The 26,328-nt window shown below is 43.1% G+C and overlaps 1 pseudogene; it reads right to left on the reverse strand.

The window, feature by feature from the left end:
- Nucleotides 1-4,970: 4,970 nt before the first annotated feature.
- Nucleotides 4,971-25,402, reverse strand: LOC118361137 (structural maintenance of chromosomes flexible hinge domain-containing protein 1-like; annotated as a pseudogene).
- Between the last annotated feature and the right edge of the window lie 926 nt (nt 25,403-26,328).

Below are 26,328 nucleotides of genomic sequence, written 5' to 3' on the forward strand. Positions count from 1 at the left end.
TATGATCATTTTCGCCCTGTTCGACCGACACTAATAATTCAAACAAATGAAAGTTATTATCCGATCTACTGGTTTCAATGGCTGACAGAGCTACTAACAGACTGGCGTGCACAAGGTCGCATTGCAACAATTATTATAGTTTGTTTATATTATTCTGTCACATCTCTAGCAACATCAATAGATTGAACTGTTGATTCCAATATAGGATTACTGATTTCAAATCACTGGTTTACCCTGCAAGATAACATGCTTAATTACACACAGAACAGTTGTTTATTCATTTCACATGCCATTCTGTTGGCTGGTTTGCACTACCCATATATTGGTAATGATGAATGGTCCCAGTGTCATTCTGACAGGAGACAAATGTCCAGTCATATAGTCAGTATCTTCTAATCTAACTACACAATAGTCTATCATTTTTGGCCTCTATGTTCCCATATTCTTAAATAGATTAAATTATAATTTTTCCTCATCAATCTACACACAATACCCCATAATGACAAAGCGAAAACAAGTAAACATTTTTTTTTTAAATACACTTAAGTAATCAGACCCTTTACTATGAGACTCATTTGAGCTCGGGTGCATCCTGTTTCCATTGAACCTCCTTGAGATGTTTCTACAACTTGGGAGTCCACTTGGGATAGGTAATTGATTTGACATGATCTGGAAAGTCATAAACACCTGTATATAGAAAAAAGGTCCCACAGTTGACAGTGTATGTCAGAGCAAAAACCAAGCCACGAGGTCAAAGGAATTGTCCGTAGAGCTCAGAGACAGGATTGTGTCGAGGTACAGATCTGGGGATGGGTACCAAAAAATCTCTGCAGAATTGAAGGTCTCCAAGAACACAGTGGCCTCCATCATTCTTAAATGGAAGAAGCTTGGAACCACCAAGACTCTTCCTAGAGCTGTCCGACTGGCCAAACTGAGAATTCGGGGGAGAAGTGCCTTGATCAGGGAGGTGACCAAGAACCAGATAGTCACTTTGACAGAGCTCCTCTGTGGAGATGGGAAAACCTTCCAGAAGGACAACCATCTCTGCAGCACTCCACCAATCAGGCCTTTGTGGTAGTGGCCAGACGGAAGCGATTCTTCAGTAAAAGGCACATGAAAGCCTGCTTCGAGGTTGCCAAAAGACACCTAAAGGACACTCAGACCATGATAAACAAGATTCTCTGGTCTGATGAAACCAAGAATAAACTCTTTGGCCTGAATGCCAAGCACGTCTGGAGGAACCTAAGCACCGCTCATCACCTGACCAATACCATCCCTACTGTGAAGCATGGTGGTGGCAACATCATACTGTGGGGATGTTTTTCAGCGGCAGGGACTGGGAGACTAGTCAGGATCGAGGGAAAGATGAACAGAGCAAAGTACAGAGAGATCCTTGATGAAAACCTGCTCTAGAGCGCTTAGGACATCAGTAGTGGCTTTGTGACTAGTCTTAATGTCCTTGAGTGGGCCAGCCAGAGCCTAGACTTGAATCTCTGGAGAGACCTGAAAATAGCTTTGCAGAAACTACATCTCTATCCAACCTGACAGAGATTGAGTGGATCTTCAGAGAATGGGAGAAACTCTCCAAATAATAGCATCAAATTAAATTTCCCATCTACAAGAGGTGTATATTCTATTTGTATTTAAATGTAACTTGCAACATTGCCTTTAAGTAAATCACGAACCAGAAAAGCCTTAGTTGCTATCCCTTTTTGGACTTGTCATTCATTTATATCACATCAGACCAACTTATTGAAGATTGCAGTTGTCTAAAAAAAATACAATTTTTCTCAAAACATTTGTTTTTACCCTTGTGTGTATTTATACTTGGGATATCGCCATTCAAAAGGAAAAGTTGTAAAAATAGCTGGAGGACGTGTGATAAACTGAGGAGAGTAATACTACGTTTTTTGTATAATTCATTAAATATCATTTTTATTTCAAGATACAAAATAGTCTTTGGACATTGTCCAATACCTCCCAAACATACAGTTAATCGTAAACTGAGCAAAATAAAGAAAGTTAAATGAAATGGCTTAATATACAGCAGCTGCCATCTTACATTTAAATGTAAAATGAAATCACAAACAATCAACAAAAATGCTGAACAAATACATGGATGGAGACAAACTCTTCAGGATAATATATAACAGATGGTATAGTACAATGCTCTATTGTACACGTCGAATCCAATTGAAAATAGACATTCATGTCGCTCAAATAAGCATGATCAGAAGTCCTGTCCCAATAACTTCCACCTTGTTCTCTTGGTTACCATACCGGACGATTCTCCGCCATCATCAAGACTTCATTTCATCCCAATGGCAGGAGGCATCTGAACTGAACTGGACAAATACAGAACAGACAAATATTTGAACAAATAAGAAAGTAATCACTCACAGATTAAAACAAAGCGACAGGAAAATAATGCATCACCTAACAACGCTCTTTAGGGCCTTGGGTGTGAGAAATGTGCTTATATATACTGCTCAAAGAAATAAAGGGAACACTAAAATAACACATCCTAGATCTGAATGAATGAAATATTCTTATTAAATACTTTTTTCTTTACATAGTTGAATGTGCTGACAACAAAATCACACAATTATCAATGGAAATCAAATCTATCAACCCATGGAGGTCTGGATTTGGAGTCACACTCAAAATTAAAGTGGAAAACCACACTACAGGCTGATCCAACGTTGATGTAATGTCCTTAAAACAAGTCCAAATGAGGCTCAGTAGTGTGTGTGGCCCCCACGTGCCTGTATGACCTCCCTACAATGCCTGGGCATGCTCCTGATGAGGTGGCGGATGGTCTCCTGAGGGATCTCCTCCCAGACCTGGACTAAAGCATCTGCCAACTCCTGGACGGTCTGTGATGAAATGTGGCATTGGTGGATGGAGCGATACATGATGTCCCAGATGTGCTCAATTGGATTCAGGTCTGGGGAACGGGCGGGCCAGTCCATAGCATCAATGCCTTCCTCTTGCAAGAACTGCTGACACACTCCAGCCACATGAGGTCTAGCATTGTCTTGCATTAGGAGGAACCCAGGGCCAAACCCACCAGCATATGGTCTCACAAGGGGTCTGAGGATCTCATCCCGGTACCTAATGGCAGTCAGGCTACCTCTGGCGAGCACATGGAGGGCTGTGCGGCCCCCAAAAGAAATGCCACCCCACACCATGACTGACCCACCGCCAAACCGGTCATGCTGGAGGATGTTGCAGGCAGCAGACCGTTCTCCACGGCGTCTCCAGACTGTCATGTCTGTCACGTGCTCGGTGTGAACCTGCTTTCATCTGTGAAGAGCACAGGGCACCAGTGGCGAATTTGCCAATCTTGGTGTTCTCTGGCAAATGCCAAACGTCCTGCACGGTGTTGGGCTGTAAGCACAACCCCCACCTGTGGACGTCGGGCCCTCATACCACCCTCATGGAGTCTGTGTCTGACCGTTTGAGCAGACACATGCACATTTGTGGCCTGCTGGAGGTCATTTTGCAGGGCTCTGGCAGTGCTCCTCCTGCTCCTCCTTGCACAAAAGCGGAGGTAGCGGTCCTGCTGCTGGGTTGTTGCCCTCCTACGGCCTCCTCCACGTCTCCTGGTAGCGCCTCCATGCTCTGCACACTACACTGACAGACAGAGCAAACCTTCTTGCCACAGCTCGCATTGATGTGCCATCCTGGATGAGCTGCACTACCTGAGCCACTTGTGTGGGTTGTAGACTCCGTCTCATGCTACCACTAGAGTGAAAGCACCGCCAGCATTCAAAAGTGACCAAAACATCAGCCAGGAAGCATAGGTACTGAGAAGTGGTCTGTGGTTATCACCTGTTGAACCACTCCTTTATTGGAGGTGTCTTGCTAATTGCCTATAATTTCCACCTGTTGTCTATTCCATTTGCACAACAGCATGTGAAATTTATTGGCAATCAGTGTTGCTTCCTAAGTGGACAGTTTGATTTCACAGGAGTGTGATTGACTTGGAGTTACATTGGGTTGTTTAACCTGTTTACCCTTTATTTTTTGAGCAGTGTATATACACACAGTACCAGTCAAAAGTTTGACACACCTACTCATTCAAGGGTTTTTCTTTATGTTATACATTGTAGAATAATGGCTATATAAAATTTATATATTTTATATATATATATAGCAGAACTATATAATATCTGCATTATATAACTATATATAAAATAGTGAAGAAATAACACACATGGAATCATGTAGTAAACAAAAAGTGTTAATCAAAATATATTTTATTTGAGATTCTTCAAAGTAGTACATTCTTGGCATTCTCTCAACCAGCTTCATGAGGTAGTCACCTGGAATGCACTTCAATTAACAGGTGTACCTTCTTAAAAGTGAATTTGTGGAATTTCTCTCCTTAATGTGTTTGAGCCAATCAGTTGTGTTGTGACAAGGTAGGGGTGGTATACATAAGATGGCCCTATTTGGTAAAAGACCAAGTGCATATTATGGCAAGAACAGCTCAAATAAGCAAAGAGAAACGACAAGTCCATCATTACTTTTTAGACATGAAGGTCAGTCAATCCGGAAAATTTCAAGTGCAGTTGCAAAAACTATCAAGTGCTATGAAAGGAAAGGAAGACCCAGAGTTACATCTGCTGCAGAGGATATGTTCATTGTAGTTAACTGCACATCATATTGCAGCCCAAATAAATGCTTCAGAGTTCAAGTAACAGACACATCTCAACATCAACTGTTCAGAGGAGACTGCGTGAATCAGGCCTCCATGGTCAAAATGCTGCAAAGAAACCACTACAAAAGGACACCTGTTATTTCATAGTTTTGATGTCTTCACTATTAATCTACAATGTAAAAAATAGTAAAACTAAAGAAAAACCCTTGAATGAGTAGGTGTGTCCAAACGTGACTGCTACTGTATATATTTTATTACAGTGTTGAAATGTACCCCTCCCCACATACACGTACCAAGCTTTGTCTCAATGTCTTTGAGCTGCGTCTTCTCCTCTTTCTGTGCCATCTCTGGTGACTTCAGGTATTGCATGTGGCCTTAAGTCCTCCTTCACCTGTATGCTCTTCTGCATGGCCAACCGGTACTGCTGGAGCAAGTCTACAAACAGGGAAAGGCATTTGTAAATAAATATATACCATGTATGATACAATGCAACGAAGCGTACACAGGCACGCACTAGTACAAACAGAACTAAAATCCAGTGACTGACCAATCTGGCCCATAAAGGTTTGGTATTGCTTGGGGAGGGGTGCACCGAAACACCTGGCCACACAGTTTCTCTCTTGGTGGGGCTTTGTTCTGCAAGCCCCCAAACTTGCCGTTGCTGTGGATCATCTCTCTCCCTGCCGGGTCACAAGGGTGGAGAATGGGATTCTGCTCTGGACCACCTGGCCAAAACCAAAATAACAAGATCCCGTTCTTAAACAAGGTAATACTGACTTGACTTTAGGACAAGTTCCTGTACTACCCTCTGCGTCCCAATTGTCCCTGGTCAAAAGTAGGGCACTAAATAGGGAATAATAGGGTGCCATTTCAGATGCACACTAGATACATATTTTTATCAGCCTAAGCCAGGGATGTATTCACTGGGAACCAAATGAAAGCAAACATTCTCAAACGGTATGAAAAAAGGGGAGGGACCTAGCTGAATTTGTCCAAAAGAAAAAAGTTTGTTGCAAAATGCTTTCTTGTTTGCGAAACGGTTTGCTACGTGTGCACTAATGACTACACCCGAGGCAATGACTTTAAACTAGAACACTACTTGGCCTGTATTGTTCGATGGCTTGGTTAAGGCCATCCAATCAACACGCCTTGTTTGACTCACCCCCTTCCTGTAGTGGTTAGCAGAGTCCAGGTCATCAATCAAAATGGTGTCTCCCAATAGGTTCCCAAATACTAGCGGGAACAAGGGATGATTATCAAAGGGTAATTACATACGTAGTCACCAAACTACTACCAGATTACTTGAAACTGATCACTAACCCTCCATTTACTGTTTGAATCATGTTTCATTAATTGGCTAAAGACAAGGGGTGTATGATATCAAATAATTACTTCTGTACAAGAAATAAACTCAGTTCAACTCCAGGTGTTCTTTGATGGTTTTAACCATTTTAGTTTGATATTATACCCCTGCAAAAACCTTTTACAAGTGGAGCCCCGAGAAGCATAATGTAAAGAATAATGCAAAACTGTTCCAGAAGCCCTCGTTATGACATCAGTCCCAAATCTGGAAATACTGAAAACTAGGCCCTTTCATTAGATAAGGGAGAAAAAAAGACGACAACTAAAGTTTAAACATGCAAATGATAATAATCCTTTAATTACACAAACAGCATCATTATATACAATCATTTTAAAGAGAAGGGCTGGCTGGGGTCCAATTCCCACTCCAGTAGCAGAGTCCCCAAGAGAGGGAGCCCATACACCCCCTCCCCCAGTGAGTTAAGAGCCTGGGGTTCAGTCTGGAACAGTTTAACCCCCAAACCCAGGAACAGGGGGGGGGGGAACTAGCCTAACAACTGCCAACAAACAGAGACCGGACCTAGGGTCGGGTGTAACAAGCGTCTCAGCGTAGTAGTGCTGATCTAGGATCAGGTCCCTCGTCCGGGTCATCTTATTCTTTGTGAACTAAAAGGCAGGACTGATCCTAAATCTCCTGGGACCAAGGAGGAAGAGTGGGGCAAGCTTCTGGAACTACAGAGAAACCCTCTCAGCATAGACATAGTTACATTAAGGGGGAGGTTACATATTGGTGAATATTTGATCCAAATATAAATTCTGAAGAAGACTGACTCACCCATCTGGCAGCCCTCTGCATTCTCTTGGAAAATAAGGAGGTCTTGGGCAAACACAGGGTTCCCAATGGGAAGAAATCTGGCCTGGCCATTTCTTATGTGGGGCAAGGGTCTGAAAAAAGAAACGAGTACAACTCACTAAAGCTTGAACACCTTTGAGAACAAAACTCCAAGAACCTTTCCCAACACAGGTCACAAAGATTCAAACTATAGAGGTATTTCATTTTCTTCTACATTCGAAGGAAGCAACAATTGCATGTTGTTTTATTAAAGGTACTCGTGTGTGTGTGTGTGTGTGTACCTGCTGCTGCTGTTGTTGTTTCTCCAGAACACCGTGTCCAGGGGCATGACCTGCTGCCTCCCCTGGGTGTCGTTGTAGATCTTCCGTGCCGCCACCGTTGTCATGGTGACCACACAGTCCATGTCTCCCAGGAGATGACGGTGGCCACGTCATCGTCCTCCACCAGCACCAGGTGGCCAATCTGCACTGGAGCCAGAAGGACGGCACATTTTTAAATCCTGCTGAAACTGAAGCACACGCCACACACTGTTCTTCTCTAGTCAACCACTACAAGGATGAAGCATAAGAACGCTGCAGAGACAGGGGACAGGTCCCAAATGGCACCAATAAGGCTCTGGTCAAAAGTAGTGCACTAATATATATATATATGTAAGTATTAGGGTTCCATTTGGGAAACAGAGTAAATGTCTATATTACGATATTACATTTCCCAGGATGTAGAGGGGGTGCCCCTATGGAGCAGACTCTCTGAACCTGGAATTTCATTTTGTCAGTGTCGGCTGTCTTCTGACTGATGAGGGCGTTGATCGCTGGGATCTATATTAACACCGAATGGATCCATCAAACCTCTCAACTTCTAAGAGTGCATGCATCATATATAGTACAAATGACAGTCTTGTGAATGTGCTCGAGTATCTATGGTCTTTCTCAGTAACCAGATTTCCATCCAACCTTTTTGTGAGTAAAGTTCATGTCGGATAAAGAAAAAAATTCACAAAAGGCTGATTGAAACAGCACATTTGTCTAAAATATCCAAATGTCGACAAAACAAAATACACTAGGACAGGTCAAATGTTTTTGTGTCTGTGTAGTTTATTATGCAAGAAATGGTGATGGAAACGCCTTTATGCGTTGATATAATAACCATCATATCCGAAGTAAACTTGGAGTCACGCGATGACATGTTGTGTGGTCCTCTACGTCTTGGAAGCATGCAGTTTATTAGGCTACAGATTAAATGAATGATAAACTTCACATGGTGAATGTGCACAGTGATGAGCTTGACGCTCCTTTCCAATAAATAGAGGGTCTTAATTCTGGTGACATGATGATCAACGCTTGGCTGCCGTTTGACAAATAAAAATAATCTTACCCACAAAAATGTCATCATGAAAGTAGCCTAACCGCACTGTATCTGCGTGCTGTTGGCTAGAGCACACGTGCCAAGACCAGAGTGGCCCATTTGCTATATACAGCGCTTTTGGAAAGTGTTCAAACCCCTTTTACTTTTTCCACATTTTTTTACCTTACCACATTTATTTTAAAATTTATGAAATTGTTTCCCCCCCCCCATCAATCTACACACAATACCTCATAATGACAAAGCAAAAACGGTTTTGAAATGTGTGCCAATCATTTGAAATAAAAAAAATAATACTTACTTAAGTATTCAGACCCTTTACTCAGTACTTTGTTGAAGCATCTTTGGCAGCAAATACAGCCTCGAGTCTTCTTGGGTATGACACTACAAACTTGGCACACCTGTATTTGGGGAGTTTCTCCCATTCTTCTCTGCAGATCCTCTCAAGCTTTGTCAGGTTGGATGGGGAGTTCTGGCTGGATCACTCAAGGACATTCAGAGACTTGTCCCAAAGACACTCCTGCGTTGTCTTGGCTGTATGCTTAGGGTTGTTGTCCTGTTGAAGGTGAACCTTCACCCCAGTCTTTTTTATTTTATTTTATTTCACCTTTATTTAACCAGGTAGGCTAGTTGAGAACAAGTTCTCATTTGCAACTGCGACCTGGCCAAGATAAAGCATAGCAGTGTGAACAGACAACACAGAGTTACACATGGAGTAAACAATTAGCAAGTCAATAACACAGTAGAAAAAAATGGGCAGTCTATATACAATGTGTGCAAAAGGCATGAGGAGGTAGGCGAATAATACAATTTTGCAGATTAACACTGGAGTGATAAATGATCAGATGGGCATGTACAGGTAGAGATATTGGTGTGCAAAAGAGCAGAAAAGTAAATAAATAAAAACAGTATAAAAACAGTATGGGAATGAGGTAGGTGAAAAAGGGTGAGCTATTTACCTATAGACTATGTACAGCTGCAGCGATCGGTTAGCTGCTCGGATAGCTGATGTTTGAAGTTGGAGAGGGAGATAAAAGTCTCCAACTTCAGCGATTTTGCAATTCGTTCCAGTCACAGGCAGCAGAGTACTGGAACGAAAGGCGGCCAAATGAGGTGTTGGCTTTAGGGATGATCAGTGAGATACACCTGCTGGAGCGCGTGCTACGGATGGGTGTTGCCATCGTGACCAGTGAACTGAGATAAGGCGGAGCTTTACCTAGCATGGACTTGTAGATGACCTGGAGCCAGTGGGTCTGGCGACGAATATGTAGTGAGGGCCAGCCGACTAGAGCATACAAGTCGCAGTGGTGGGTGGTATAAGGTGCTTTAGTGACAAAACGGATGGCACTGTGGTAGACTGCATCCAGTTTGCTGAGTAGAGTGTTGGAAGCCATTTTGTAGATGACATCGCCGAAGTCGAGGATCGGTAGGATAGTCAGTTTTACTAGGGTAAGCTTGGCAGCGTGAGTGAAGGAGGCTTTGTTACGGAATAGAAAGCCGACTCTGGATTTGATTTTTGATTGGAGATGTTTGATGTGAGTCTGGAAGGAGAGTTTGCAGTCTAGCCAGACACCTAGGTACTTATAGATGTCCACATATTCAAGGTTGGAACCATCCAGGGTGGTGATGCTAGTCGGGCATGCGGGTGCAGGCAGCGATCGGTTGAAAAGCATGCATTTGGTTTTACTCGCGTTTAAGAGCAGTTGGAGGCCACGGAAGGAGTGCTGTATGGCATTGAAGCTCGTTTGGAGGTTGGATAGCACAGTGTCCAATGACGGGCCGAAAGTATATAGAATGGTGTCGTCTGCGTAGAGGTGGATCAGGGAATCGCCCGCAGCAAGAGCAACATCATTGATATATACAGAGAAAAGAGTCGGCCCGAGAATTGAACCCTGTGGCACCCCATAGAGACTGCCAGAGGACCGGACAGCATGCCCTCTGATTTGACACACTGAACTCTGTCTGCAAAGTAATTGGTGAACCAGGCAAGGCAGTCATCCGAAAAACCGAGGCTGTTGAGTCTGCCGATAAGAATTTGGTGATTGACAGAGTCGAAAGCCTTGGCGAGGTCGATGAAGACGGCTGCACAGTACTGTCTTTTATCGATGGCGGTTATGATATCATTTAGTACCTTGAGTGTGGCTGAGGTGCACCCGTGACCGGCTCGAAACCAGATTGCACAGCGGAGAAGGTACGGTGGGATTCGAGATGGTCAGTGACCTGTTTGTTGACTTGGCTTTCGAAGACCTTAGATAGGCAGGGCAGGATGGATATAGGTCTATAGCAGTTTGGGTCCAGGGTGTCTCCCCCTTTGAAGAGGGGATGACTGCGGCAGCTTTCAATCCTTGGGGATCTCAGACGATATGAAAGAGAGGTTGAACAGGCTGGTAATAGGGGTTGCGACAATGGCGGCAGATAGTTTCAGAAATAGCGGGTCCAGATTGTCAAGCCCAGCTGATTTGTACGGGTCCAGGTTTTGCAGCTCTTTCAGAACATCTGCTATCTGGATCTGGGTAAAGGAGAACCTGGAGAGGCTTGGGTGAGGAACTACGGGGGGGGGCGGAGCTGTTGGCCGAGGTTGGAGTAGCCAGGCGGAAGGCATGGCCAGCCGTTGAGAAGTGCTTATTGAAGTTTTCGATAATCATGGATTTATCGGTGGAGACCGTGTTTCCTAGCCTCAGTGCAGTGGGCAGCTGGGAGGAGGTGCTCTTGTTCTCCATGGACTTCACAGTGTCCCAGAACTTTTTGGAGTTGGAGCTACAGGATGCAAACTTCTGCCTGAAGAAGCTGGCCTTAGCTTTCCTGACTGACTGCGTGTATTGGTTCCTGACTTCCCTGAACAGTTGCATATCACGGGGCTATTCGATGCTATTGCAGTCCGCCACAGGATGTTTTTGTGCTGGTCGAGGGCAGTCAGGTCTGGAGTGAACCAAGGGCTGTATCTGTCTGAGCACTCTGGAGCAGGTTTTCATCAAGGATCTCTGTGCTTTGCTCCGTTCAGCTTTGCCTCGGTCATGACTAATTTCCCAGTCCCTGCTGTTTAAAAACACCCCCACAGCATGATGCTGCCACCACCATGCTTCCCCGTAGAGATGGTACCAGGTTTCCTCCAGACGTGACTCTTGGCATTCAGGCCAAATCATGGTTTCATCAGACCAGAGAATATTGTTTCTCATGGTCAGAGTCTTTAGGTGCCTTTTGGCAAACTCCAACTCACCACCATCTTAAATAATCATGCAACATTCAAAAAATGTAAACTAAGAACAGATATAGCCCTTGGTTCACCCCAGACTTAACTGCCCTTTACCAGCACAAAAACATCCTATGACATTCTGCATTAGCATTGAATAGCCCCTGTGATATGTAACTTTTCAGGGAAGTCAGGAACCAATATACTCAGTCAGTTAGGAAAGCAAAGGCTAGCTTTTTCAAACAGAAATTTGCATCCTGTAGCACTAATTCCAAAACGTTTTGGGACACTGGAAAGTCCATGGAGATTAAGAGAACCTCCTCCCAGCTGCCCACTGAACTGAGGATAGCAAACACTGCCACCACCGATAAATCTACAATAAACAATCATTTCAATAAGCATTGTTCTACGGCTAGCCATGCTTTCCACCTGGCTACCCCTACCCCAGCCAACATCTCAGCACCCCCTGCAGAAACTTGCTCTGGCAGTCTCTATGGGGGTGCCACAGGGTTCAATTCTCAGGCCGACTTTTTTCTCTGTATATATCAATGATGTTGCTCTTGCTGCTGGTGAGTCCCTGATCCACCTCTACGCAGACGACACCATTCTGTATACATCTGGCCCTTCTTCGGACACTGTGCTAACAAACCTCCAAACGAGCTTCAATGCCATACAACACTTCTTCCATGGCCTACAACTGCTTTTAAATGCTAATAAAACTAAGTGCATGCTCTTCAACCGATCGCTGCCCGCACCCGCCCGCGCGACTAGCATCACTACTCCGGACGGTTCTGACTTAGAATATGTGGACAACTACAAATACCTAGGTGTCTGGTTAGACTGTAAACTCTCCTTCCAGACTCACATTAAACATCTCCAATCAAAAATGAAATCTGGAATCGGCTTCCTATTTCGCAACAAAGCCTCCTTCACTTATGCTGCCAAACATACCCTTGTAAAACTGACCATCCTACTGATCCTTGACTTCGACGATGTAATTTACAAAATAGCCTCCAGCACTCTACTCAGCAAATTGGATGTAGTCCATCACAGTGCCATCCGTTTTGTCACCAAAGCCCCATTTACTACCCACCACTGCGACCTGTATGCTCTCGTTAGCTGGCCCTCACTACATATTCGTCGCCAAACCCACTGGCTCCAGGTCCTTATCGCAGCTCACTGGTCACCATAGCAACACCCAGCCGTAGCAGGCGCTCCAGCAGGTATATTGCACTGGTCATCCCCAAAGCCAACACTTCCTTTGGCCGCCTTTCCATAAATGAGAGATTGTTCTCAACTGGCCTACCTGGTTAAATAAATGTGGGGAAAAAACTAAAAACGAAATAAAAAGTGGACTCGTGCATTTTACTGAGGAGTGGCTTTCGTCTGGTACTCTACCATAAAGGCCTGATTGGTGGAGTGCTGCAGAGACTATTGTCCTTCTGGAAAGTTCTCCCATCTTCACAGAGGAACTCTGGAGCACTGTCTAGTTAATGGTCACCTCCCTGACCAAGGCCCTTCTTCCCCGATTGCTCAGTTTTGGCCAGGTGGCCAGCTCTAGGAAGAGTCTTGGTGGTTCCAAACTTCTTCTATTTAAGAATGATGGAGGCCACTGTGTTCTTGGGGACCTTCAATGCTGCAGAAATGTTTTGGTACCCTTCCCCAGATCTATGCCTCGACACAATCCTCGTAGCCTCGGAGATCTACGGACAAGTCCTTCAACCTCATGTCTTGGTTTTTGCTCTGACAACTGTGGGACCTTATATAGACAGGTGTGTGCCTTACCAAATCATGTCCAATCAATTGAATTTACTTCAGGTGGACTCTAATCAAGTTGTAGAAACATCAAGGATGATCTATGGAAACAGGATGCATCTGAGCTCAAATTTCAAGTCTCATAGCAAAGGGTCTGAATACTTATGAAAATAAGTTATGTTTTTGTTCTTAATAAATTTGCAAACATTTCTAAAGACCTGTTTTCACTTTGTCATTATGGCGTATTGTGTGTAGATTGCTGAGGACTTTATTTTTGTAATCAATTGTAGAATAAGGCTGCAACGTAATAATGTGGTAAAAGTCAAGGGGTCTGAATACTTTCCAAAGGCACTGTAACGCAACATTTGTTGAGACAAAACCATCAGTGGAGTTACTTCTATGATGGTAACCCATTTTACTTCTATTTCTTTTTTTATTTTGTATATGGGAATTTAACCGCAAAAGTTATTTTATGTGCACTACGTCATCACGCCTTTTAGTCAACTCGATGGAAACATCTCTGGTGGGAAAATGCAATTGTTTTCATTCAGATTTGAGAATATTCACATGAAAAACTGTCGTCAATTGGATGGAATGTGGGTATAATCACATACTTACAGATGACAGTTGTGCTACATTCATGCTATTCTTCCTGAGCTCCGATTTCAGATGACCCTCTTTGTTGGTGGCGTTGAACACTTGATCTAAAGATAGAGATATCCCAGCTCTACAGCAGGAACATGTTTTAACACTGATAGCTTGGCACCAAACTGGAACCAAATTGTATGTTTCCATTCTCTCTTGCAGCTCAGTTAACACTGCCATAACACGTTTGGAACGCAACACCTACTATCGAACTCCGTGATGAGTTGCCTGTTGGTGTCAAACAGACACTTGTAGATGTCAATCGTCTGGTTAATCTGGTCCTTCTTCCTGGTCAGTTCAGACATCTGCTCCCTGTTCTCCACATCTAGTAGGGGACAGGAGAACAGTCGGGATCACCTAAGACACACTGTTCCAGGGGCCAAGAGACTGGCCTTTAAAATGGACACCACACTTGCCAATCAAAAGTAATCCAACGTTAGGATGGATCCACGTCCCACGACATTGTTTGTGTCGATCCAGCTATTTGCTCCCACCCAACATGAATGGAAAAGATAACCAACGAATACAACCCGGAATTTAGACTGCTCATCTTTTCCACAGATTTGGGACTGAGGCACATAGCTGGAGCTACAAAATAGATGGCCTAGGATGTGGGAAGTCATCTTAACATTAGTCTACTTCTCAGGTCTGAAACATCCAACACATTTTTACTTTGAGTGAAATGTCCCTTTTAAGATGGCTGGACACTCATGATCACAGCGTGTCAACCACTTTTGGATGGCAAACATTCAATGTTATTCAAAACTCTAGCATTAAAATGACAAACTGACATTGGTGTGATTTAACAATTAAAAAATAAAACATGTGATCTAACCATTGTAGAAGCGGATGGGGAGCTCAGGATTGGCAGGATTGTTGGGCACAGCGTCTATGACATACTAGGCGAGGACAAGAAAGAGAGAGACATGATAACTTTAGTTCTTCAAGTGTCCCAAAATAACCTATAGGGCCTATAGACATCCAGCCACTCGACATGAAATACATTTCTTCTAGATCAAATAAACAGTGGACCAATTTGGAGAGTGGAGACCATATCCAGGCGTTTCATTCAAAGCCCAGTTAGGGGGTGTCTGGAGGTGGGTTTTACGGCTCTAAGCCACATGGTTTAGGTTGAGCTTAACCTGGTGACTCCACAGCACTTTTGTCTCGTCCACACACAGCACAAACAGGATTGTGTACTTACTAACACGTTCTGGGATGACGTTGTCTCTTTTAGATGACCATGAATCCTTTTACATACATATCACAGGACTACCTTTCTGTTGATACAAACCTAGGAGAAGAGACATCACAAAGTGGCTAAGCCCTCTGACAAGAATTTCCCAGCAATCCCACGTTGAATTGGTGATCGCTAACACACTACGGCCACACTGCTTTAAGCCTTTTTGTATTGGCGGTGTCTCTTTTCTTAAGTCATTCAGACAGGAGATGTACCCAGCACTTGGCACCAGCTGCGCCCGAATATAAAACACTATCAGATACCTGAAGTGAAAACTCTTCCCTTTTGTCTTTCATGGGTTTGCTGCATTTCAGTTGGGCAGCCTTCAGAAAAGCATGCAGACCAATGAGTTGATTATTCTCATCAGATACAGAATCTTTGTCATCAATTTTTATACTTAAGTAATGTGAAACGTTGTGTGACAGCCAAAGTCAGTCCCTCTGTGTCTAGTTAAGGATGTAGTTAAAAGTAGTGCACTATATAGGCAACAGGGTGCCATTTGTCCAGTAACTAACCCCTGAGGTTGGCCGTGATGTCCCTGATGGCACTCCCTTCCACATCAGCATGGAGATGTTGACAGGGTTCAGGTTCTTTATGGTGCTGCCCTCCTCAGACACCTTGACACACACTGGACATACAGAGAACAAACAGATAACCATGTCAGCTGATACAGAGATGCCAGTGGCACACACATATCAACGGACCCACAGAAGAGACCACGGGTAGAGCCACAGACAGACCCACGGGTAAGAGCCACAGACAGACCCACGGGTAAGAGCCACAGACAGACCCACGGGTAAGAGCCACAGACAGACCCACGGGTAAGAGCCACAGACAGACCCACGGGTAGAGCCACAGACAGACCCACGGGTAGAGCCACAGACAGACCCACGGGTAGAGCCACAGACAGACCCACGGGTAGAGCCACAGACAGACCCACGGGTAGAGCCACAGACAGACCCACGGGTAGAGCCACAGACAGGCAGATAGCGCCACAGACACTTCGATCCACAGTTACACACAGGTTAGAGCCACAGACAAACAGGTAGATTTACAGATCAACAGGGAGGTACAGACATGCGAGTGTGGCTCCAGCAGGAAACACTGAGTTAGTGTTGTACTCCACCACCAGTTTGACAGGTTGGTTGGGATCTGGGATAATGGTGAGCGTCACAGATGGACCGTGGATGGGCTGCTTGTTGAAGGACCCTCTGAACTCTAGTGCATACTCCACCCTGACAGAACAACAGGTCGTGAACACTGCCCTCCATTAATATATGGTTACAGGGTCATTATGGCAAGTAGTTAGGAATTATACGGTTAGGAACTCACTTGGGCCCTCTCACATGGTCCACTACGAAACAGGCTTTTCCGTCTTCGTCTATTGGTTGTGAAGTAACAGATAACTTCACCTGAACAACAAAAGATGCAATCACAATTTTGAATCAAGAAGATAGACCGCCCAATAGACTTGACTAATTTACCAAGTGTAAATATATATAGTATGCAGCATCAGTATCCACCACTGCATATGATCCCCATGTCCCACTTTACAACAGTGGTGGTGAGAGTGTCTGACCTTCAGGGCCGGATTGGAGGCCTTCAGCGCCACGACAACCCTTTGGTCGGGGGAGGGGTTCCCCCACTCGTCAAACAGCTGGAGGAGAAAGGGCATCTGGATTACTTGCTATTTCAGCACTTGCAGAAACAAAACACATGGACTACAATGAGGGAGAAAGGAAAGCCATGACCAATACCATAGAGATGATGTCCCAAAAGGCACCATTGACGCAGCCAGAGTGTCTTGGCCCCTAACTTAATGCCCACCTCCTGTGGCCCGTCCACCAGTTTGAGCTGTGCAGGGACCCCGGCCGTCACTTTGATGGTCAAGTGCTCCACAAAGTCTCTCCAGGTGAAGGAGAGCTCTCTGATGCCTGGGAACCCGGGATTGAACCGTACCCCCGTCACCAAGACAGAGTTGGTGCTCTCCTAGTTACAACACATAGCATAATGGACATTATGTTTTTTCTAAATCCCTACATGGGATATTTGTCTCCAATTATACTTTCAGAAAAAATAATAAATCACAGTAAATGAATAAGTTACAAATCCCTTTGATTTATTCAATGTGCCTGCCAGGTAAACACCAGAGATGTCTTGTCGAGACCCTCGGCGTCCACGGCGAGCGAATCCACACAGGTTGAGGTCAGCGTCGGACTTTTATTCCCATACTGGTCCACAAGCACTAAGTCTGGAAGAGGGAACTACCAGTTTCTCATTTTGAAGGTAATCAAGAAGAAGTCCTAAATGTGAATGTGTGTCAGGAAGGCAGTATAATGGTTAGAAATTGACAGTAAACCTGCTGCTGGTGGATCCGGACTCACGGACCTTTCCTGATAGGACCTCTGCCATCCTCACGTGTTTTGGCTTGTCAGGGCGGGGCCTAAAACCAACAAACAGCGAATCAGAACAAGCACACCAGCTGATGTGACAAGCACAATCAGACTTCATTTGTTTCTACTTCTATAAGGAAATTAACTGTGAACAGCATAAAATAGAACCATGGGAGGCTAAAATTTTGCCACATCAAAATACAGAACAACATTTTACTTGTGATGTTTCTAGCCATGTTAAAGTAGAAGACTTACAATACAGTGAAGGAGGTGTCGACAGACAACAGCTGGTCTTTGTACGAGACCTGGTAAAAGTGCTCTTCCTTCATCTGCGACGGCACCAGTACGTTGGGCAGCCTCCCCTGGGCCAGCTCCGCCACACTCACCTCAGCCGTCCAGTTCACCTGACAGTGTCACAGCACAATGCTGGGCCGTATTCATAAAGGAATTCTGATCTAGGATCAGACACCATCTCTTATTCATTATGACTTCAAAAAAAGGCAAAACAATTAGCACTTATATGCCACATTTATTTATTTAGCCATTATACTCTTGATTGGTAAAACAGATTCGTGAAAATGTATCATTTCACTTGACAAAATGTTTTTGTATGTGTTTATACAACAAAACAAAAAAAATCCCAAAGTAATCTTTGAAAAACTAAAACATTGTGGAACATTAAAGAATGGTAGTGTGCAGGAGTGTCTTGTTTTCTATCATTGAGATCCATGGAGGGAAAAGTTAAAAAGGACAACAACAAAGAAAATGGAGATATTTTCAGATGACAATTGATTACTTACAGGAATATCAAATTTAGCTTTAATCATCTGGTCTCTCGTGATGTTTTTGAGGGCGACTGGTTTGAGCACCAGGGTCTCGGCCCCTGTGTTACTGCAGTCTACAGCCACCATGGAAGACGAACCAGAGATCCCCTGCAACCGAGACACCACAGAAAAATACATACTGCAAAAATCTATTAAAAATTGTCAAGCCAACTCACTAACTTCCAGGACTCAAATATCACAAAATCAAAAAGTAATTCCTTCCATTGGGCAACAGTCTCTTTACGCATCTCGAAGGGAAGAGTGGCTCCAGAAGACTGATGTTTATTTAAGGACAATCTATCAGCCAAAGTGGGCAACAGTCTCTTTATCCATGCATCTGGAAGGGAAGATTGGCTCCAGAAATCTGAGATTGTCTATGGAGGGCATACGATCAGGCCCATTGGGCACTGTTGGCAAGCAGTGAACTCCTCTTCACAGTGAGGAAGGAAAGGGATGGAGACCAATGGCTCCACCAGGTTAAAGGCGTCTGTATACTAGGGTCGGTTTACTCCTAGCAGAACTCAGTGCCTCAGCAATATTAATGCTTGTCCCACCTGAGACGCTGTAGCAACATCGACAGTATACACTTCCTTAAAATAGTCTGCTTTAATCTAAGATAATAACATTTGCAGAGAAGGTCTTCGTCACACTATTTTGCATTAAGATGTTTGGTGCAGTACTTCAAGTGAAAAAAAAAATGTGCATGAAAACTAGTGGTCTCTTGGTGAATGACAACACTTCCTTGAAGAATCCCGTCCATAGTTCCCACTTCTACTAGGAGAAGAACTGTTGACCAATCACCGACGAAGGGGCGTAGACTACGGCTACCGAACTTAGATTTGCCTCAAGAAAAACAATGTGCGTGCTTGAACACCCGATACAACAAAGTGCCATACAACATAGAAATCGTGAGAAATTCGACACTGCGATTTTATGTTACAAACATATTGCTCACGATACGTCTAACGCAGGTGAGAGCATGAGTGAGAGCATGAGAAAATGTATTTTGATCTGTCATGGTAATAATAATAAAAAAGGTACTGAAAACAAGTTGGCTCACAATTTAACACTAAAACCGCCATAGGCCAACAGCCACTGACATTTGATTTTGTAAATAAATTAAAATCTACCCACCCAGTAAAAGCTGTCCTGCTCCTTCCCTGACTTTTCCTAAATGTTTGTATTTTACACTTGGTAATTTGTGTTAATTTTTTTTATCACAAATTTTTTAAAAGGTATTTAGAACATGACCTGTTTTCTCACACCTATCCCTAACTTAACCCGCCAAGACAATGTGCTGTAGGACATTGGTACCCAGCCAGAGGCTAATGCGTCTCTCAAAAATGGATGAATGAGCGAAAATCGTGCATCTTACTTCACAATTGTTATTATTATTATTATTTTTTAAAACAGGCCTTACTGAATGATAAGGAAGGTGAAGAGGTTGATTTAATTTAGAAAGACAATAGTATAATGATGAGTTTGTGTTATGCATATTTATCAGCAGCAAATCATTTGCCCGCGCGCCTTGGGGTTGTTACTATTCTCTTTTAAATTTTAATTGGAAAAAGCCGTTACAGGACTGTTTTATTTACTCTAACTAAATCACATTTATTTGATGGAAAACGAAAACATGATGTGTGATGCAGTAGGCTTTTAATGGAAAACATATCCTTGACTCTATCGCACTTGACGTGCGGGGAACAAAAGATGCCAGTTAGCCTGCCCATCAAAACGAATTTCAAACATAACAAGAGCTAGTCTATAGGCAAGAATACATTGAAAACAATCGGATGAGTGACAATATTAGGCCTATCAGTTATCAAATTGGAAATGAAGAGATTGGCGCATCTTGTAATTTATAGATGCAGGGAAAGGATCATCACTTTATCATATCCTCCTTCAGAGTCACATGCAGGTAAAACATGTAGATTTCTATATAGTATCAGAAAGAGCATATTCTGCAGTTTCTATAACACTTACCTTTGTCAAATAACTCAATTCAAGGAGGTGCAGCTCTATTTCCAAGAATATCTGTGCTGTCCATGCATTCAACACATGACCACTCGCGTGGCCTGTATTGCTCTGGCTAGTAACATAATAAACGTACAATTTAAATATTTTAATTATGCAATTCATCTTCTACATTTGTTCATTCACTGGTGATTTTGTTTAGGAATACAGGAATACAGCAAATGATCTCACCTGGCTGTTATATCATCATCATCATCATCAAATCAAGTTGATCAAATGGATTACACTGTTTGTATTGTAAATAGGCCATAGGCGTACGTTTTTTCTAGGACTGTGTAGAATTATACAAAACATATCCTTGACTATCTAAACAAATAACAATTGTTGTTATTTTTCAACTGAACTACAGTACCAGTCAAATGTTTGGACACCTACTCATTCAAGGGTTTTTATTTTTACTATTTTCTACATTGTAGACCTCAAAGCAATGAAACACATATGGAATCATGTAGTACACCCCCCAAAAGAAAAAAAGGGTCAAAATATATTTTTGATATTAGATTCTTCAAAGTAGCCACCCTTTGCATTGATGACAGCTTTGCACACTCTTGGTATTTCCTCAACCAGCTTCACCTGGAATGCTTTTCCAACAGTTTGAAGGAGTTCCTACATATGCTGAGCACTCGTTGGCTGCTTTTCCATCACCCTGTGGTCCAACTCAATCCAAACCATCTCAATTGGGTTGAGGTCAGGTGATTGTGGAGGCCAGGTCATCTGATGCAGCACTCCATCACTCTTCTTCTTGGTCAAATAGCCCTTACACAGCCTGGTGGGTCATTGTCCTGTTGAAAAACGAATTATAGTCCCACTAAATCCAAACCAGATGGGATGGTGTGTCACTGTAGAATGCGGTGGTAGCCATACTGGTAAAAATGTGCCTTGAATTCTAAATAAATCACAGAGTGTTACCAGCAAAGCACCCCCACACCATCACACCTCCTCCATGCTTCACAGTGGAAAATATACATGCAGAGATGATCTGTTCACCTACTCTGCATTTCACAAACACTTGGCAGTTCGAACCAAAAATCTCATCCCACCGGTCTAATATCCATTGCTTGTGTTTCTTGGTCCAAGCAAGTCTCTTCTTATTATTGGTATCCTTTAGTAGTGGTTGCTTTGCAGTAATTCCACCATGAAGGCCTGATTCACCCGATCTCCTCTGAACAGCTGATGTTCGGATGTGTCTGTTACTTGAACTCCGTGAAGCATTTATTGGGGCTGCAAACTGAGGTGCAGTTAACTGTGCTGCAGAGGATAAGTTAATTAGAGGTAACTCTGCATCTTCCTTTCCTGTGGCGGCCCTCATGAGAGCCAGTTTCATCATAGTGCTTCATGGTTTTTGCGACTGACTTGAAGAAACTTTCAAAGTTCGTGACATTTTCCAGATTGACTGACCTTCATGTCTAAAAAGTAATGATGGACTGTCGTTTCTCTTTGCTTATTTGTTTTTGCCAGAATATGGACATGGTCTTTTACCAAACAGGGCCATCTACTGTATACCACCCCTTCTTTGTCACAACACAACTGATTGGCTCAAACACATTAAGGAAAGAAATTACACAAATTAACATTTAACAAGGCACCCCTGTTAATTGAAATGCATTCCAGGTGACTACCTCATGAAGCTGGTTGAGAGAATGCCAAGAGTGTGCAAAGCTGTCATCACAGCATAGGGTGATTTGTCTAACACTTTTTTGGTAACTACATGATTCCATAGTTTTGATGTCTTCACTATTTTTCTACAATGTAGAAAATAGCAATAATAAAGAAAAACCCTTGAATGAGTAGGTGTTCTAAAACTTTTGACCGGTTGTATGTGTGTGCATGAGTGACACACACATACACACACCATTCGGAAAGCTAACGTAACAAAATGTGGAAAAAGTTACAGCCTTATTCTAAAATTGATTACATCTTTTTTTTCTCATCAATCTACACACAATACCCCATAACGACAAAGGGAATACAGGTTTTTCTTTTTTTTTAATACATTTGCAAAAATGAATAACTGAAGTATTCAGACCCTTTACTCAGTACTTTGTTGAAGCACCTTTGGCAGCGATTACAGCATTGAGTCTTCTTGGGTATGACGCTACAAGCTTGGCACACCTGTATTTGGAGAGTTTCTCCCATTCTCTGCCGATCCTCTCAAGCTCTGTCAGGTTGGATGGGGAGTGTTGCTGCACAGCTAATTTCAGGTATCTCCATAGATATTAGATCGGGTTCAAGTCCGGGGTTTGCTGGGCCACTCAAGGACATTCAGAGACTTGTCCCGAAGCCACTCCTGCATTGTCTTGGCTGTGTGCTTAGGGTCGTTGTCCTGTTGGAAGGTGAACCTTCGCCCCCAGTCTGAGGTACTGAGCGCTCTGGAGCAGTTTTTCATCAAGGATCTCTCTGTACTTTGCTCAGTTTACCTGTCCCTTGATCTTGGGTACTTGGTCACCTCCCTGACCAATGCCCTTCTCCCTCAATTGCTCAGTGCCTTGCGAAAGTATTCGGCCCCCTTGAACTTTGCGACCTTTTGCCACATTTCAGGCTTCAAACATAAAGATATAAAAGTTTGAAATATCCAATAAATGTCGTTCCACTTCATGATTGTGTCCCACTTGTTGTTGATTCTTCACAAAAAAATACAGTTTTATATCTTTATGTTTGAAGCCTGAAATGTGGCAAAAGTTCGCAAAGTTCAAGGGGGCCGAATACTTTCGCAAGGCACTGTATATTAAACAAATCTCTACTTGGAGTCAAAGTATCGAAATAATATCATCCAAAATAATATTGCAATCCCCCCCTCCCCCAAATAACTCGTATTCACTGGGAATGAAACCAATCAAATAGGGTATGGACTACCTTCACTTGTCCAAAAAACACTTGTTTCAGGGGATTGTCTGCATAGAAAAGTATTTCACTAAGTGTTTTCAGGCCGCCTATTTCCAAACAGGATTTTTAATTTTTAATTTGTATTTACTTAAGAATAAAATAAAGAATGTAGAAAAGATAATGGACCTATATATTTAAAAAAAGATTACATTTGAGAACTAGAAAATCACCCAAATAAAAGCTAGGCAGTCAGGGAGAATGAAAAACATGATGCATTCAGGAGTATTTTGGTCATGGCATTGGGCCACCATTGATATTGTTTTAGTCACTCAGACAGTTCTCAGCCACATGGCAAGATGTGCAGAATTGCAGGAAATTCTGCTTTAAAAAAACAGCTACATTTTGTCACTGTGGCCAACAAGAGGGCCTCAAGCTCCATTTTGCGCCAGAAAAAAAACCCTGCATTTCGTTTTCCGTTGCAAAACACTAATGAATACGACCCTGGTAACACGCTGAATGGACAGTGGCCCTAAAATTCACATACTCTGGGACAATTGACACACCCTCTTACTCAACCCTGTCGGGTTGGAATGGTGCTTTGGCAGACTGCCTATTTAGTGCTTTTGGAGGAATCAAAATGTGTTTTGCACTTTTGGAATTGAATTGAAACACTTTTGGAAAAATATGAACTGGAAGAAGCCAAGTTGCCAAGTTCGTGATGGGGATATAAAGTGCAGTATATATGTAATTCTTCTGCTTTGGAAGACTTGGGTATTCATACCTCCGCAGTCAGGGTCTAGTATGATCTTACCTTGCAGTGGACAATCAGTTTGGGTTGAACTGTGACGTTTCCTGCTTGGTCATGGACCTCCACATCAAAGCAAACAGAGGTTCCATTCTCCACAGTGATTGGATTCTCTTGTTTCACTTTGAGTGAATCTGGGCTACCTGCAAAACATTCACATTCAGCTGACACACTACTATGGAATGTCCTTCACAGGTACACAATATACACCGTGCTGCTTGTAAAACACTGTTTAAGCTACACATGTTTTTATAAAGGCCTAAAGGCTGGCTGATGTATTTTTCTATCCCATGTCACCCTAAGTAGCCCTCCAGCCACAGCTGGACAGCATCAGCAACACCAGGGGAATCATTTACTTAAAATCCCTTATCAGGATCTACTGTGCCCACAACCCCCATTAAATAGGATTTTTCTTATTATAGCAGAGCAGCAGTCCCCCGCCCAATGTGGTGCCATAAATAACTAGTTATTTTTTTATATATAATTTATTATTTTGATTTTTTTAAAGCAAAAATGTAAATTCATGGTTTTTCAAGTAAAGATGTGTTTTCCTCTGAATGTCCAGGTGGACATAAGAGTATAAACATTATTTTACTTTGTGACTTCTTCAACGTAAATCAATCAATTTACCAGGGAGAAGGCTGATCTTGTTTGAGGCCAGGCAGGTCCACTTTCATGTCGTGCGTCTGCCGAGACGATATTACCAAACATTAGCCGAGGACGTAATTTGAGAGAGCTTTCAGTTGTCTGTCTCGTTGCGGTTCATCTGGACAGAGTTAGTGAGAGCCCTGCAGCCTTGAAAACCAGCGTCTCTGACCTTGCTCTGGTAGTTGTGCACCGCGCCCCTGGCTCTGACGCCCTGGATGGTGAAAGTGGTCCCACTAGTGGCCACCCCCTCATATCTCAATTCCAGTGAACTGAAACACAGTAACAACCACCAGCTAAACAAGGAGGGGCTGAAATTGTCTGGCACCATGAATAACCTGAGACTCGGGCTGAGCCCTGCAGGGAAGAGATAACCGATTTCTTCCGGCTAGATGTCAAGATCAAGCTTCTTGGTCACAGCAGAGACATTCAATCCCCTCCTGGGTCAAGATCCCTTGTTGCCTAAATAGTTTAGTGCATACAAAAAAAAGTGCTCCTTGTGTCCATGTTCGCCAAAACGGTATAACCGTATGGTATACGGTATGGTACAGAAACAGTATGACATGAACATCTGGATACCGCCCAACCCTAGTAACCATTTAAACTATTTTGGTGTGTAACCTTCCTGCATTCCAGAAAGGGCTTGAGGTTGGGAGGAGGACAAGCAAGGTGACTGTATTCATCCACCAGCTTCAGTGGGATTTTAAAAGGCACCCCCACATAGAGCGGTGTGTTCACAATACCCACCACAAACCTATCTGCACTGCCCTCTGGGAGAGGAGAGACAGCGAGAGAGGGAGAAAAGAGATGGGTCTTTAGGCGATCAATCTGATTGTTGTTACCGGAGAGGGCCAAAGCGTTTCATGTATTTCAGTCTGACTTCACAAAGATGGTTAACAGCAATGTTTCCAGCACCGAGCTAATTTCAGGTTGTGAGCTGAAACTATATAACTTTGCGAGCAGTCCTACACGGAGGCTGTACCCACTTTTAAAAAAGTTGAACTCAAGCATTTTCATCTTCATATGAAATCATTTCTGGGTAAGAAATAAGTAGCTTACTCCGAGTTCAAAAATAGCTTCTTAGCAAAGAGCAATTTCTCAAGCAGCAATTTTGCTATGATTGTTGGAATGGCATGAGTGAGGAGGGCAAAACTGAATATTAGCTGTTATCAATTTACTGCATGGTGATGTTACCATGGAAGGCCAACATTCCCTCCCAACAAAACAGGCTGAAATTTCAGGCAATCAGAATTTTCAAAATATTATTCCAACCTGTGTGTAAATATATATTAAACACAGAAAGTCATGTTTTTCAATGCACTGGGCTTTAAGATAGTTTCAGACAGCAGCCAATAGGCTATTGTGTCTTTTTGACCATAATGTAGGCCTAACAAAACCAATGGGGCAAATGCCATAACATTTCCACATGGTTATATGTTTCCACAAGGATATTTGTGGGCTCCCGAGTGGTGCAGCGGTTTAAGGCACTGCATCTCAGTGCTAGAGGCGTCACTACAGACCCTGGTTTGATCCCGGGCTGTATCACAACTGGCCGTGATCGGGAGTCCCATAGGGCAGTGCACAATTGGCCCAGCTTCGTCCGGGTTAGGGGAGGGTTTGGACTAGTTAAATAAAGGTTCAAATAAAGTAGAAAATATAGCTGTTGACTACAATAGCCAATATGTGGTGGTGAATGTAGGCATACATACATCAATGATACTTAAGAAAACATCATGCATGGCTTGTCACTGATGTTTTACTCAAGCTCAAATCACTATATAAAAATAAGCA

The sequence above is a fragment of the Oncorhynchus keta genome, chromosome 28 (genome assembly GCF_023373465.1).
Source record: "Oncorhynchus keta strain PuntledgeMale-10-30-2019 chromosome 28, Oket_V2, whole genome shotgun sequence".
In the NCBI taxonomy this organism is placed as follows: Eukaryota; Metazoa; Chordata; class Actinopteri; order Salmoniformes; family Salmonidae; genus Oncorhynchus; species Oncorhynchus keta.